This window comes from Procambarus clarkii, chromosome 30 (genome assembly GCF_040958095.1).
Source record: "Procambarus clarkii isolate CNS0578487 chromosome 30, FALCON_Pclarkii_2.0, whole genome shotgun sequence".
Taxonomy (NCBI): domain Eukaryota; kingdom Metazoa; phylum Arthropoda; class Malacostraca; order Decapoda; family Cambaridae; genus Procambarus; species Procambarus clarkii.
In genome coordinates, this window is record NC_091179.1 from 43,275,013 (window position 1) to 43,292,019 (window position 17,007).

Sequence of the window (17,007 nt, forward strand, 5' to 3'; positions counted from 1 at the left end):
ATATTGGAAAGGGGAGAAGTTCTGTTTTTATTGCATATATCGACGTTTCAGCCGGATTAGAGCGGTTTTACGTGTACATCTTCATCGGTAATATAAACGGAAAATCAGGAACATTTTAGTTAATTCTAATGAAAACACATTGATTTTTATCATTTGTATTTGAAACAACATTGTCATGTCTTTTCTTGGATCAAAATAAAACGAAACCTCGCTCTATGATTTGAAGTTAAAATCCTTAAATATGGTAATATAGTGACTTTTTTCACGTTATTCATGTAGTGTGATTTTACGTATATATATTCGTTTTTACCAATATTTCGATACTACTTCATGTTTTCTAACGATATGTGATTTGGCCTTCAAATCTCAAAATTTCGCAAATTTTGCATTTATAAGCATGTTTTCTTTCATTTTGTTTTGTACTAAAAATCATCGAATTTAGCAATATTTTGACCTTTATCATCCCCTTTTCCTTTATGTGATTTAAACAAAATATCATCAAATTAGGCAATATTTTGCCGTTTTTCCACGTTTTTGTGAATTTTCATTTTATTGTTATTATTTCATTAAATATACGAGAAAAATTATGCAAACACATAATTGATCAGAAAATAACCTTAAATACTTCATTTTCAATCATCTATTTGTTTCTCGTTAAAATACTGAGTAAGATATTGAAAAGGGGAGAAGTTCTGTTTTTATTGCATATATCGACGTTTCAGCCGGATTAGAACGGTTTTACGTGTACATCTTCCATCGGTAATATAAAGCAAAAATCAGGAAAATTTTAGTTAATTTTAATGAAAACATATTGATTTTTATCATTTGTATTGGAAGCAACATCTTTATACGTTTTTTCTAGGGTCTAAAAAATACGGAACGTCGCTCTATGATTCGAAGTTAAAATCCTCAAATTTGGTATAATAATGACTTTTTTCACGTTTTTCATGTAGTTTGATATTTCGTAAATATATTCATTTTTAACAATATTTCGATACTATTTTATGTAGTATCACGATATGTGATTTGGCCTTCAAATCTCAGATTTTCGCATAATATTGCATTTTAAGCAAATTTTCTTACATTTTGTTTCGTACTAAAAATCATCGAATTCAGCAATATTTTGACGTTTACATCCCCTTTTCCTTTATGTGATATAAACAAAATATCATCGAATTAGGCAATATTTTGCTATTTTCCACGTTTTTGTTAATTTTCAGTTTATTGCTATTATTTCAATAAATATACGATAAAAATGATGCAAACACAAATTGATTAGAAATTAACCTTAAACACTTCATTTTCAATAAACTATTTGTTTCAGGGGGGTTTGGGCAAAATGTGACCTATCGCTGCTTTTAGTTATTGACATATTTTCAGTATAAAAATTCGTAATTTCAAACTCCGAATACGTGCAGAGACTCAGAATTTGGCTCCAAAATTACGATCAAGGGTCGAATTTGGGATGTTTGGGGTATTTTGAAAACTGCATGGAGGGTTTGGGTAAAATGTAATACATCGCCGCTCTCAGTAATAGGCATTTTTTAGGTAAAAAAAGTCGTAATTTCAAACTGCGAATACGTGCAGACAGCCAGAATTTGGCTCCAAAATATAGCTCAAGGATCGAATTTGGGATGTTTGGGATGTTTTGAAATCTGCAGAGGGGGTTTTGGCAAAATGTGACCCATCGCCGCTCTCACTAATTGGCATATTGTCGGTATAAAATGAAATAATTTCAAACTGCGAATAAGTGCTGAGAGCCCGAATTTGACTCCAAAATATGTCTCAAGCGTCGAATTTGGGATGTTTGGATCATTTTGAAAACTGCATGGGGGTTTGGGGAAAATGTGACCCATCGCTGCTTTCAGTGATTGGCATATTTTCAGTATAAAAATTCGTAATTTCAAACTGGGAATACGTACAGAGAGTCAGAATTTGGCTCCAAAATATAGCTCAAGGGTCGAATTCGGGATGTTTGGGATATTTTGAAAACTGCAGGGAGGGTTTGGGCAAAATGTGATCCATCGCTGCTTTCAGTAATTGGCATATTTTCGGTATAAAAAGTCGTAATTTCAAATTGGGAATACGTGCAGAGAGCCAGAATTTGGCTTCAAAATATGGCTCAAGGGTCGACTTTTGGATGTTTTGTATATTTTGAAAAGTGCAGGGAGGGTTTGGGCAAAATGTGATCCATAGCCGCTCTCAGTAAATGGCATTTTTTCGGTGTAAAAAGTCGAAATTTCAAACTGCGAATACGTGCAGAGAGCCAGAATTTGGCTCCAAAATATGTCTCAAGGGTCGAATTTGGGATGCTGGGGATATTTTGAAATCTGCAGGGAGTGTTTGGGCAAAATGTGATCCATCGCTGCTCTCAGTAATTAGCATATTTTTTGTATATGGATTTTGGATTTACAGTCTCCGTGGTATAGTGGTAAGACACCTGCCTGGCGTTCCGCTTGCGCTATGTCATGGGTTCATATCCTGGCCTAGGAGGATTTACTGTGCGCAATTCCTTAACTGTAACCTCTGTTTACGCCACAGTAAAATGTGTACTTGGATGAAAAAACGAGTCTTCGCGGCAGGGGATCGTATTCAAGGGACCTGCCCGAAACGCTACGCGTACTAGTGGCTGTAATAGAATGTAACAACTCTTGTATATATCTCAAAAAAAAAGGTATAAAAATTCGTAATTTCAAACTGCGAATACTTGCAGAGAGCCAGAATTTGGCTCCAAAATATGGCTCAAGAGTCGAATTTGGGATGTTGGGGATATTTTGCAAACTGCAGGGGGGTTTGGGCAAAATGTGTCCCATCGCTGCTTGCAGTAATTGGCATATTTTCAGTATAAAATGAAATAATTTCAAACTGCGAATACGTTCAGAAAGCCAGAATATGGCTACAAAATATGGCTCAAGCTTGGAATTTAGGATGTTTGGGATATTTTGAAAACTGCAGGAAGGTTTTGGGCAAAATGTGATCCATCGTCTCTCTCAGTAATTAACATATTTTCGGTATAAAAAGTCGTAATTTCAAACTGCGAATACGTGCAGAGAGCCAGAATTTGGCTACAAAATATGACTCAAGCGTCTAATTTCGGATGTTTGGAATATTTTGAAAACTGCAGGGAGTGTTTGGCCAAATGTGATCCATCGCCGCTTATAGTAATTGGTATATTTTCGGTTTAAAAAGTCGTAATTTCAAACTGCGAATACGTGAACAGAGTCAGAATTTGGCTCCAAAATTAGGATCAAAGGTCGAATTTGGGATGATTGGGATATTTGGCAAGCTGCAGGGAGGGTTTGGGCAAAATGTGATCCATCGCTGCTCTCTGTAATTGTCATATTTTCGGTATAAAAAGTCGTAATTTCAAACGGCGAATACGTGCAGAGAGCCAGAATTCGGCTCCAAAATATGGCTCAAGGATCGAATTTGGGATGTTTGGGATATTATGAAACCTGCATGGGTGTTTGGGCAAAATGTGACCCATCGCTGCTTTCAGTAATTGGCATATTTTCAGTATAAAAAGTCGTAATTTTAAACTGCGAATACGTGCAGAGAGCCAGAATTTGGCTCCAAAATGAGGCTGAAGGGTCGAATTTGGGATGTTTGCGATATTTTGAAAACTGCAGGGAGGGTTTGGACAAAATGTGATCCATAATCGCTCTCAGTAATTAACATATTTTCGGTATAAAAAGTCGTAATTTCAAACTGCGAATACGTGCAGAGAGCCAGAATTTGGCTACAAAATATGACTCAAGCGTCGAATTTGGGATGTTTGGGATTTTTTGAAAACTGCAGGGAGTGTTTGGACAAAATGTGATCCATCGCCACTTTCAGTAATTGGTATATTTTCGGTATAAAAAGTCGTAATTTCAAACTGCGAATACGTGAAGAGAGTAAGAATTTGGCTCCAAAATTAGGATCAAAGTTCGAATTTGGGATGATTGGGATATTTGGCAAGCTGCAGGGAGGGTTTGGGCAAAATGTGATGCATCGCCGCTCTCAGTAATTGGCATATTTTCAGTATAAAAAGTCGTAATTACAAACTGCGAATTCATGCAGAGTGCCAGAATTTGGCTCCAAAATATGACTCAAGCGTCGAATTTGGGATGTTTGGGATATTTTGAAAACTGCAGGGAGTGTTTGGGCAAAATGTGATCCATCGCCGCTTTCAGTAATTGGTATATTTTCGGTATAAAAAGTCGTAATTTCAAACTGCGAATACGTGCAGAGAGCCAGAATTTGGCTAAAAAATATTGCTCAAGCGTCGAATTTGTTATGTTTTGGATATTTTGAAAATTGCAGTTAGGGTTTGGGCAAAAGGTGATCCATCGCCGCTCTCAGTAATTGGCATTTTTTCGGTAAAAAAGTCGAAATTTCAAACTGCGAATACGTGCAGACAGCCAGAATTTGGCTCCAAAATTCAGCCTCTGCATCATTCTCTTCAACCTCTGCATCCCTCTCTTGAACTCCTGCATCCCTCACATGAGCCTCTGCATCCCTCTCTTGAGCCTCTGCATCACTATCAAGAGCCTCTGCATCCCTCTCTTGAGCCTCTGCATCCTTCTCTTGAGCCTCTGCATCCCTCTCTTGAGCCTCTGCATCCCTCTCTTGAACCTCTGCATCCCTCTCTTAAGCCTCTGCATCACTCTCTTCAGCCTCTGCATCACTCTCTTCAAAATGTGATCCTTCGCCGCGCTCAATAATTGGCTTATTTTCCGTATAAAAAGTAGTCATTTCAAACTGCGAATACGGGCAGAGAGCCAGAATTTGGTTACAAAATATAGCTCAAGGGTCGAATTTGGGATGTTTGGGAAATTTTGAAAACTGCACGGGGGTTTTGGCAAAATGTGACCTATCGCTGCTATTAATTATTGATTTATTTTCAGTATAAAAATTCGTAATTTCAAACTGCGAATACGTGCAGAGAGTCAGAATTTGGCTCTAAAATTACGATCAAGGGTCGAATTTGGGATGTTTGGGGTATTTTGAAAACTGCAGGGCGGATTGGGCAAAATGTGACCCATCGCCGCTCTCATTAATTGGCATATTGTCGGAATAAAGTTAAATAATTTCAAACTGCGAATACGTGCAAAGAGCCCGAATTTGACTACAAAATATGTCTCAAGCGCCGAATTTGGGATGTTTGGGATATTTTGAAAGCTGCAGGGAGGTTTGGGCAAAATGTGACCCATCGCTGCTTTCTGTGATTGGAATATTTTCAGGATAAAAATTCGTAATTTCAAACTGGGAATACGTTCGAGAGCCAGAATTTGGGTCCAAAATATAGGTCAAGGGTCGAATTTGGGATGTTTGTGATATTTTGAAAACTGCATTGGGGTTTGGGCAAAATGTGACCCATCGCCGCTCTCAGTAATTGGCATATTGTCGGTATAAAATGAAATAAATTCAAACTGCGAATACGTGCAGAGAACCCGAATTTGACTCCAAAATATGTCTCAAGCGTCGAATTTGGAATGTTTGGGATATTTTGAAAGCTGCAGGGAGGTTTGGGCAAAATGTGACCCATCGCTGCTCTCAGTGATTGGCATATTTTCAGTATAAAAAGTCGTAATTTCAAACTGGGAATACGTGCAGAGAGCCAGAATTTGGCTCCAAAATATAGCTCAAAGGTCGAATTTGGGATGTTTGAGATATTTTGAAAACTGCAGGGACGGTTTGGGCAAAATGTGATCCATCGCAGCTTTCAGTAATTGGCATATTTTCGGTATAAAAATTCGTAATTTCAAACTGGGAATACGTGCAGAGAACCAGAATTTTTCTCCAAAATACAGCTCAAGGGTCGAATTTGGGATGTTTGCGACATTTTGAAAACAGCAGGGAGGGTTTGGGCAAAATGTGATCCATCGCCGCTTTCAGTAATTGGCATATTTTCGGTATAAAAAGTCTTAATTTTAAACTGGGAATACGTGCAGAGAGCAGGAATTTGGCTTCGAAATATGGCTCAAGGGTCGACTTTTGGATGTTTTGGATATTTTGAAAAGTGCAGGGAGCGTTTGGGCAAAATGTGATCCATCGCTGCTCTCAGTAATTAGCATATTTTTTGTATATGGATTTTCCAGCAGAGGAGCGATGGGTCACATATTGGCCAAACCCCCCTGCAGTTTTCAAAATATCCCAAACATCCCAAATTCGACCCTTGAGCTATATTTTGTAGCCAAATTCTGGCTCTCTGCACGTATTGGCAGTTTGAAATGATTACATTTTATACGGAAAATATGCCAATTATTAAGAGCGGCGAAGGATCTTATTTTCCTCTCATGAGCCTCTGCATCCCTCTCTTGAGCTATTGCAACACTCTCTTCAGCCTCTGCATCCCTCTCTTGAGCCTCTGCATCACTCTCAAGAGCCTCTGCATCCCTCTCTTGAGCCTCTGCATCCCTCTCTTGAGCCCCTGCATCCCTCTCTTGAGCCTCTGCATCCCACTCATGAGCCTCTGCATCCCTCTCTTAAGCCTCTGCATCACTCTCTTAAGCCTCTGCATCACTCTCGTAAGTCTTTGAATCACTCTGTTGAGCCTCTGCATCGCTCTCTTGAGCCTCTCAATCACTCTCTTGAGCCTCTGCATCCCTCTCTTAAGCCTCTGCATCCCTCTCTTAAGCCTCTGCATCATTCTCTTCAGCCTCTGCATCCTTCTCTTAAGCCTTTTATCATTTATACATATGATAAAAATCAATGTGTTTTCATTAAAATTAACTAAAATGTTCCTGATTTTCGGTTTATATTACCGATGGAAAATGTACACGTAAAACCGTTCTAATCCGGCTGAAACGTCGATATATGCAATAAAAACAGAACTTCTCCCCTTTTCAATATCCTACTCAGTATTTTAACGAGAAACAAATAGTTGATTGAAAATCAAGTGTTTAAGGTTAATTTCTAATCAATTATGTGTTTGCATCATTTTTATCGTATATTTAATGAATTAATAGCAATAAACTGAAAATTCACAATAACGTGGAAAAACAGCAAAATATTGCCTAATTCGATGATATTTTGTTTATATCACATAAAGGAAAAGGGGATGATAAACGTCAAAATATTGCTGAATTCGATGATTTTTAGTACGAAACAAAATGCAAGAAAACTTGCTTAAAATGCAATATTATGCGAAAATCTGAGATTTGAAGGCCAAATCACATATCGTGAGAAAACATGAAGTTGTATCGAAATATTGGTAAAAACGAATATATATACGTAAAATCACACTACATGAAAAACGTGAAAAAAGTCACTATAATACCATATTTGAGGATTTTACTTTAAATCATAGAGCGAGGTTTCGTATTATTTAGATCCAAGAAAAGACATATGACAATGTGGTTTCAAATACAAATGATAAAAATCAATGTGTTTTCATTAGAATTAACTAAAATGTTCCTGATTTTCCGTTTATATTACCGATGGAAGATGTGCACGTAAAACCGCTCTAATCCGGCTGAAACGTCGATATATGCCATAAAAACAAAACTTCTCCCCTTTCCAATATCTTACTCAGTATTTTAACGAGAAACAAATTGTTGATTGAAAATGAAGTGTTTAAGGTTAATTTTTAATCAATTATGTGTTTGCAGCATTTTTATCGTATATTTAATGAATTAATAGCAATAAACTGAAAAATCACAAAAACGTGGAAAAACAGCAAAATATTGCCTAATTCGAAGATATTTTGTTTATATCACATAAAGGAAAAGGGGATGATAAACGTCAAAATATTGCTAAATTCGATGATTTTTAGTACGAAACAAAATGCAAGAACTTGCTTAAAATGATTACCTTGCTTAAATGAACTTGCTTAAAATGCAATATTATTCGAAAATCTGAGATTTGAAGGCAAAATCACATATCGTGATACTACATGAAATAGTATCGAAATATTGGTAAAAAGAATATATATACGTAATATCAAACTACATGAAAAACGTGAAAAAAGTCATTATTATACCAAATTTGAGGATTTTAACTTCGAATCATAGAGCGACGTTTCGTATTTTTTAGACCCTAGAAAACACGTATAAAGATATTGCTTCCAATACAAATGATAAAAATCAATGTGTTTTCATTAAAATTAACTAAAATTTTCCTGATTTTTGGTTTATATTACCGATGGAAGATGTACACGTAAAACCGTTCTAATCCGGCTGAAACGTCGATATATGTAATAAAAACAGAACTTCTCCCCTTTTCAATATCTTACTCAGTATTTTAACGAGAAACAAATAGATGATTGAAAATGAAGTATTTAAGGTTATTATCTGATCAATTATGTGTTTGCATAATTTTTTCTCGTATATATAATGAAATAATAACAATAAACTGAAAATTCACAAAAACGTGGAAAAACGGCAAAATATTGCCTAATTTGATGATATTTTGTTTAAATCACATAAAGGAAAAGGGGATGATAAAGGTCAAAATATTGCTAAATTCGATGATTTTTAGTACAAAACAAAATGAAAGAAAACATGCTTATAAATGCAAAATTTGCGAAATTTTGAGAGTTGAAGGCCAAATCACATATCGTTATAAAACATGAAGTAGTATCGAAATATTGGTAAAAACGAATATATATACGTAAAATCACACTACATGAATAACGTGAAAAAAGTCACTATATTACCATATTTAAGGATTTTAACTTCAAATCATAGAGCGAGGTTTCGTTTTATTTAGATCCAAGAAAAGACATATGACAATGTTGTTTCAAATACAAATGATAAAAATCAATGTGTTTTCATTAGAATTAACTAAAATGTTCCTGATTTTCCGTTTATATTACCGATGGAAGATGTACATGTAAAACCGCTCTAATCCGGCTGAAACGTCGATATATGCAATAAAAACAGAACTTCTCCCCTTTCCAATATCTTACTCAGTATTTTAACGAGAAACAAATTGTTGATTGAAAATGAAGTGTTTAAGGTTAATTTCTAATCAATTTGTGTTTGCATCATTTTTATCGTATATTTAATGAATTAATAGCAATAAACTGAAAATTCACAAAAACGTAGAAAAACAGCAAAATATTGCCTAATTCGATGATATTTTGTTCATATCACATAAAGGAAAAGGAGATGATAAACGTCAAAATATTGCTGAATTCCATAATTTTTAGTACGAAACAAAATGCAACAAAACTTGCTTAAAAATGTAAAATTTGCAAAATTGTGAGATTTGAAGGCCAAATCACATATCGGGAGAAAACATGTAGTAGTATCGAAATATTGGTATAAACGAATATATATAGGTAAAATCACACTACATGAATAACGTGAAAAAAGTCACTATATTACCATATTTGAGGATTTTAACTTCAAATCATAAAGCGAGGTTTCGTATTATTTAGATCCACGAAAAGACATATGACAATGTTGTTTCAAATACAAATGATAAAAATCAATGTGTTTTCATTAGAATTAACTAAAATGTTCCTGATTTTCCGTTTATATTACCGATGTAAGATGTACACGTAAAACCGCTCTAATCCGGCTGAAACGTCGATATATGCAATAAAAACAGAACTTCTCCCCTTTCTCAGTATTTTAACGAGAAACAAATAGTTGATTGAAAATGAAGTGTTTAAGGTTAATTTCTAATAAATTATGTGTTTGCATCATTTATATCGTATTTTTAATGAATTAATAGCAATAAACAGAAAATTCACAAAAACGTGGAAAAACAGCAAAATATTGCCTAATTCGATGATATTATGTTTATATCACATAGAGGAAAAGGGGATGATAAACGTCAAAACATTGCTGAATTCGATGATTTTTAGTACGAAACAAAATGCAAGAAAACTTGCTTAAAATGCAATATTATGCGAAAATCTGATATTTGAAGGCCAAATCACATATCGTGATACTACATGAAATAGTATCGAAATATTGTTAAAAATGTACTATTATTTACGTAATATCAAACTACATGAAATACGTGAAAAAAGTCATTATTATACCAAATTTGAGGATTTTAACTTCGAATCATAGTGCGACGTTTCGTATTTTTTAGACCCTAGAAAAGATGTATAAAGATGTTGCTTCCAATACAAATGATAAAAATCAATGTGTTTTCATTAAAATTAACTAAAATGTTCCTGATTTTCGGTTTATATTACCGATGGAAGATGTACACGTAAAACCGTTCTAATCCGGCTGAAACGTCGATATATGCAATAAAATCAGAACTTCTTCCCTTTTCAATATCTTACTCAGTATTTTAACGAGAAACAAATAGATGATTGAAAATGAAGTATTTAAGGTTATTATCTGATCAATTATGTGTTTGCATAATTTTTCTCGTATATTTAATGAAATAATAACAATAAACTGAAAATTCACAAAAACGTGGAAAAACGGCAAAATATTGCCTAATTCGATGATATTTTGTTTATATCACATAAAGGAAAAGGGGATGATAAACGTCAAAATATTGCTGAATTCGATGATTTTTAGTACGAAACAAAATGCAAGAAAACTTGCTTAAAATGCAATATTATGCGAAAATCTGAGACTTGAAGGCCAAATCACATATCGTGATACTACATAAAATAGTATCTAAATATTGGTAAAAATTAATATATTTACGTAATATCAAACTACATAAAAAACGTGAAAAAAATCATTATTATACCAAATTTGAGGATTTTAACTTCGAATCATAAAGCGACGTTTCGCATTTTTTAGACCCTAGAAAAGACGTATAAAGATGTTGCTTCCAATACAAATGATAAAAATCAATGTGTTTTCATTAAAATTAACTAAAATGTTTCTGATTTTCGGTTTATATTACCGATGGAAGACGTACACGTAAAACGTTCTAATCTGACTGAAACGTCGATATATGCAATAAAAACATAAAATAACGTGAAAAAAGTCACTATAATACCATATTTGAGGATTTTAAATTCAAATCATAAAGCGAGGTTTCGTATTATTTAGATTAATGCAGAGGCTCATGAGAATGATGTAGAGGCTTAAGAGAGGGATGCAGAGGCTCAAGAGAATGATGCAGAGGCTCAAGAGAGTGATGCAGAGGATCAAGGGAGGGATGCAGAGGCTTAAGAGAGTGATGCAGAGGCTCAAGAGAGTGATGCAGAGGCTCAAGAGTGTGATGTAGAGGCTCAAGAGAGTGATGCAGAGTCTCAAGAGAGTGATGCAAAATATCATGAGAGTGATGCAGAGGCTCAAGAGAGTGATGCAGAGGATCAAGAGAGGTAAGCAGAGGCTTAAGAGAATGATGCAGAGGCCGAAGGGAGTGATGAAGAGGCTTAAGAGAGTGATGCAGAGGCTGAAGAGAGTGTTGCAGAGGCTTAAGAGAGTGATGCAGAGGCTGAAGAGAGTAATGCAGAGGCTTAAGAGAGTGATGCAGAGGCTGAAGAGAGTGTTGCAGAGGCTTAGGAGAGGGCTGCAGAGGCTGAAGAGATTGATGAAAAGGCTCAAGAGAGTGATGCAGAGGCTCAAGGGAGTGATGCAGAGGCTCAAGAAAGTGATGCAGTGGCTCAAGAGAGTGATGCAGAGGCTTAAGAGAGCGATGCAGAGGCTCAAGCGAGTGATGCAGAGGGTCAAGAGAGTGATGCAGAGGCTCAAGAGAGTGATGCAGAGGCTCAAGAGAGTGATGTAGAGGCTCAAGAGAGGTATGCAGAGGCTTAAGAGAGTGATGCAGAGGCTCAAGAGAGTGATGCAGAGGCTCAAGAGAGTGATGCAGAGGCTTATGAGAGGGATGCCGATGCTCAAGAGAGTGATGCACAGGCTCAAGAGTGATTCAGAGGATTACGAGAGTGATGCAGAGGCTTATAGAGTGATGCAGAGTTTTAAGAGAGGGATGCAGAGGCTGAAGAGAGTGATGCAGAGGCTTAAGAGAGGGATGCAGAAGCTCAAGAGAGTGATGCAGAGGCTGAAGAGAGTGATGCAGAGGCTTAAGAGAGGGATGCAGAGGCTCAAGAGAGGGATGCAGGGGCTCAAGAGAGGGATGCAGAGGCTCAATAGAGGGATGCAGGGCCTCAAGAGATTGATGGAGAGGCTCAAGAGAGTGATTCAGAGGTATACAAGAGTGATGCAGAGGCTGAAGACAGTGTTGCAGAGGCTGAAGAGAGTGTTGCAGAGGCTCAAGAGAGGGATACAGAGGCTGAAGAGAGTGATGCAGAGGCTCAAGAGAGTTATGCAGAGGCTCATTAGAGTGATGCAGTGGCTGACGAGAGTGATGCAGAGGCTCAAGAAAGGGATGCAGAGGCTAAAGAGAGTTATGCAAAGGCTCAGGAGAGGGATGCAGAGGCTCATGAGAGGGATGCAGGAGTTCAAGAGAGGGATGCAGAGGCTTAAGAGAGTGATGCAGAGGCTGAAGAGAGTGTTGCAGAGGCTCAAGAGAGGGATGCAGAGGCTCAAGAGAGTGATGCAAAGACTCAAGAGAGTTATGCAGAGGCTCAAGAGAATGATGCAGAGCCTTACGAGAGTGATGCAGAGGCTCAAGAGAGGGATGTAGAAGCTGAAGAGAGTAATTCAGAAGCTAAGGAGAGTGATGCAGAGGCTGAAGAGAGTGATGCAGACTCTCAAAATAGTGATGCAGAGGCTTAAGAGGTTGATGCAGAGGCTCAAGAAAGTGATGGAGAGGCTTAAGAGAGGGATGCTCAGGCTCCAGAGAGGGATGCAGAGGCTAAAGAGAGTGATGCAGAGGGTGAAGAGAGAGATGCAGAGGCTTAAGAGAGTGATGCAGAAGCTCAAAAGAGTAATGCAGAGGCTCAAGAGAATGATGTAGAGGCTTAAGACAGGGATGCAGAGGCTCAAGAGAATGATGCAGAGGCTCAAGAGTGTGATGTAGAGGTTCAAGAGAGTGATGCAGAGGCTCAAGCGAGTGATGCAGAGGATCATGAGAGTGATGCAGGAGTTCAAGAGAGGGATGCAGAGGCTCAAGAGAGTGATGCAGAGGCTTAAGAGAGGGATGCTCAGGCTCCAGAGAGGGATGTAGAGGCTGAAGAGAGTAATTCAGAAGCTAAGGAGAGTGATGCAGAGGCTGAAGAGAGTGATGCAGAGGCTTAAGAGAGGGATGCAGAGGCTCAAGTGTGGGATGCAGAGGCTCAAGAGAGGGATGCAAAAGGCTCAGGAGAGGGATGCAGAGGCTCAAGAAAGGGATGCAGAGGCTTAAGAAAGTGATGCAGACTCTCAAAATAGTGATGCAGAGGCTTAAGAGGTTGATGCAGAGGCTCACGAAAGTGATGGAGAGGCTTAAGAGAGGGATGCTCAGGCTCCAGAGAGGGATGCAGAGGCTAAAGAGAGTGATGCAGAGGGTGAAGAGAGAGATGCAGAGGCTTAAGAGAGTGATGCAGAAGCTCAAAAGAGTAATGCAGAGGCTCAAAAGAATGATGTAGAGGCTTAAGAGAGGGATGCAGAGGCTCAAGAGAATGATGCAGAGGCTCAAGAGTGTGATGTAGAGGTTCAAGAGAGTGATGCAGAGGCTCAAGCGAGTGATGCAGAGGATCATGAGAGTGATGCAGAGGCTCAAGAGAGGTAAGCAGAGGCTTAAGAGAGTGATGCAGAGGCCGAAGAGAGTGATGCAGAGGCTTAAGAGAGTGATGCAGAGGCTGAAGAGAGTGTTGCAGAGGCTCAAGAGAGAGAGATGCAGAGGCTCAAGAGAGTGATGCAGAGGCTAAAAAGAGTTGTGCTGAGGCTCAAGAGACTGATGCAGAGGCTTACGAGAGTGATGCAGAGGCTGAAGAGAGTGTTGCAGAGGCTCAAGAGAGGGATATAGAGGCTCAAGAGAGTGATGCAGAGACTCAAGAGAGTTATGCAGAGGCTTACGAGAGTGATGCAGAGGCTCAAGAGAGTGATGCAGGAGTTCAAGAGAGGGATGCAGAGGCTTAAGAAAGTGATGCAGAGGCTGAAGAGAGTGTTGCAGAGGCTCAAGAGAGAGATGCAGAGCATCAAGCGAGTGATGCAGAGAATCAAGAGAGTTATGGAGAGGCTCAAGAGAGTGATGCAGAGGCTTACGAGAGTGATGCAGAGGCTCAAGAGAGTGTTGCAGAGGCTCAAGAGAGGGATAAAGAGGCTCAAGAGAGTGATGCAGAGACTCAAGAGTGTTATGCAGAGGCTCAGTAGAGTGATGCAGAGGCTTACGAGAGTGATGCAGAGGCTCAAGAGAGGGATGCAGAGGCTTACGAGAGTGATGCAAAGGGTCAATAGAGGGATGCAGAGGCTCATGAGAGGGATGCAGGAGTTCAAGAGAGTGATGCAGAGGCTCAAGAAAGTGATGTAGAGGCTTAAGAAAGTGATGCAGAGGCTCAAAATAGGGATGCAGAGGCTTAAGAGGGTCATGCAGAGGCTCAAGAGAGTGATGGAGAGGCTAAAGAGAGGGATGCAGGGGGCCAAGTAAGTGATGCAGATGCTCAAGAGAGGGATGCAGAGGATGAAGAGAGTGATGCAGAGGCTCGAGAGAGTGGTGCAGAGGCTCAAGAGAGGGATTCAGAGGCTCAAGAGATGGATGCAGAGGCTTAAGAGAGTGATGCAGAGGCTGAAGAGAGTGTTGCAGAGGCTCAAAAGATGGATGCAGAGGCTCAAGAGAGTGATGCAGAGACTCAAGAGAGTTATGCAGAGGCTGAAGAGAGTGATGCAGAGGCTTACGAGAGTAATGCAGAGGCTCAAGAGAGGGATGTAGAGGCTCAAGAGAGTGATGCAGAAGCTCAAGCGAGTGATGCAGAGGTTTAAGAGAGGGATGCAGAGGCTCAAGAGAGTGATGCAGAGACTCACGAGAGTTATGCAGAGGCTCATTAGAGTGATGCAGAGGCTTACGAGAGTGATGCAGAGGCTCAAGAGAGGGATGCAGAGGCTTAAGAGAGTGATGCAAAGGCTCAGGAGAGCGATGCAGAGGCCCATGAGAGGGATGCAGGAGTTCAAGAGAGGGATGCAGAGGCTTAAGAAAGTGATGCAGAGGCTGAAGAGAGTGTTGCAGAGGCTCAAGAGAGAGATGCAGAGCCTCAAGCGAGTGATGCACAGAATCAAGAGAGTTATGCAGAGGCTCAAGAAAGTGATGCAGAGGCTTACGAGAGTGATGCAGAGGCTCAAGAGAGTGTTGCAGAGGCTCAAGAGAGGGATGCAGAGGCTCAAGAGAGTGATGCAGAGACTCAAGAGCGTTATGCAGAGGGTCAGTAGAGTGATGCAGAGGCTTACGAGAGTGAAGCAGAGGCTCAAGAGAGGGATGCAGAGGCTTACGAGAGTGATGCAAAGGGTCAGGAGAGGGATGCAGAGGCTCATGAGAGGGATGCAGGAGTTCAAGAGAGTGATGCAGAGGCTCAAGAAAGTGATGTAGAGGCTTAAGAACGTGATGCAGATTCTCAAAATAGGGATGCAGAGGCTTAAGAGGGTCATGCAGAGGCTCAAGAGAGTGATGGAGAGGCTAAAGAGAGGGATGCAGGGGCCAAGTGAGTGATGCAGATGCTCAAGAGAGGGATGCAGAGGATGAAGAGAGTGATGCAGAGGCTCGAGAGAGTGGTGCAGAGGCTCAAGAGAGGGATTTAGAGGCTCAAGAGATGGATGCAGAGACTTAAGAGAGTGATGCAGAGGCTGAAGAGAGTGTTGCAGAGGCTCAAAAGACGGATGCAGAGGCTCAAGAGAGTGATGCAGAGACTCAAGAGAGTTATGCAGAGGCTCAAGAGAGTGATGCAGAGGCTTACGAGAGTGATGCAGAGGCTCAAGAGAGGGATGTAGAGGCTCAAGAGAGTGATGCAGAAGCTCAAGAGAGTGATGCAGAGGTTTAAGAGAGGGATGCAGAGGCTCAAGAGAGTGATGCAGAGACTCAAGAGAGTTATGCAGAGGCTCATTAGAGTGATGCAGAGGCTTACGAGAGTGATGCAAAGGCTCAGGAGAGCGATGCAGAGGCCCATGAGAGGGATGCAGGAGTTCAAGAGAGGGATGCAGAGGCTTAAGAAAGTGATGCAGAGGCTGAAGAGAGTGTTGCAGAGGCTCAAGAGAGAGATGCAGAGCCTCAAGCGAGTGATGCAGAGAATCAAGAGAGTTATGCAGAGGCTCAAGAGAGTGATGCAGAGGCTTACGAGAGTGATGCAGAGGCTCAAGAGAGTGTTGCAGAGGCTCAAGAGAGGGATGCAGAGGCTCAAGAGAGTGATTCAGAGACTGAAGAGTGTTATGCAGAGGCTCAGTAGAGTGATGCAGAGGCTTACGAGAGTGAAGCAGAGGCTCAAGAGAGGGATGCAGAGGCTTACGAGAGTGATGCAAAGGGTCAGGAGAGGGATGCAGAGGCTCATGAGAGGGATGCAGGAGTTCAAGAGAGTGATGCAGAGGCTCAAGAAAGTGATGTAGAGGCTTAAGAAAGTGATGCAGAGGCTCAAAATAGGGATGCAGAGGCTTAAGAGGGTCAAGCAGAGGCTCAAGAGAGTGATGGAGAGGCTAAAGAGAGGGATGCAGGGGGCCAAGTGAGTGATGCAGATGCTCAAGAGAGGGATGCAGAGGATGAAGAGAGTGATGCAGAAGCTCAAGAGAGTGATGCACAGGTTTAAGAGAGGGATGCAGAGGCTCAAGAGAGGGATGCAGGGGCTCAAGAGAGGGATGCAGAGGCTCAATAGAGGGATGCAGGGGCTAAAGAGATTGATGGAGAGGCTCAAGAGAGTGATTCAGAGGTTTACGAGAGTGATGCAGAGGCTGAAGAGAGTGTTGCAGAGGCTCAAGAGACGGATACAGAGGATCAAGAGAGTGATGCAGAGACTCAAGAGAGTGATGCAGAGGCTTACGAGACTGAGGCAGAGGCTCATGAGAGGGATTTGGAGGCTCAAGAGAGTGATGCAGAAGCTCAAGAGAGTGATGCAGAGGCTGAAGAGAGTTATGCAGAGGCTCAAGAGAGGGATGTAGAGGCTCAAGAGAGTGATGCAGAAGCTCAAGAGAGTCATGCAGAGGCTGAAGAGAGTGATGCAGAGGCTGAAGAGAGTGATGCAGAGGCTTAAGAGAGGGATTCAGAGGCTCAAGAGAGGGATGCAGAGGCTGAAGA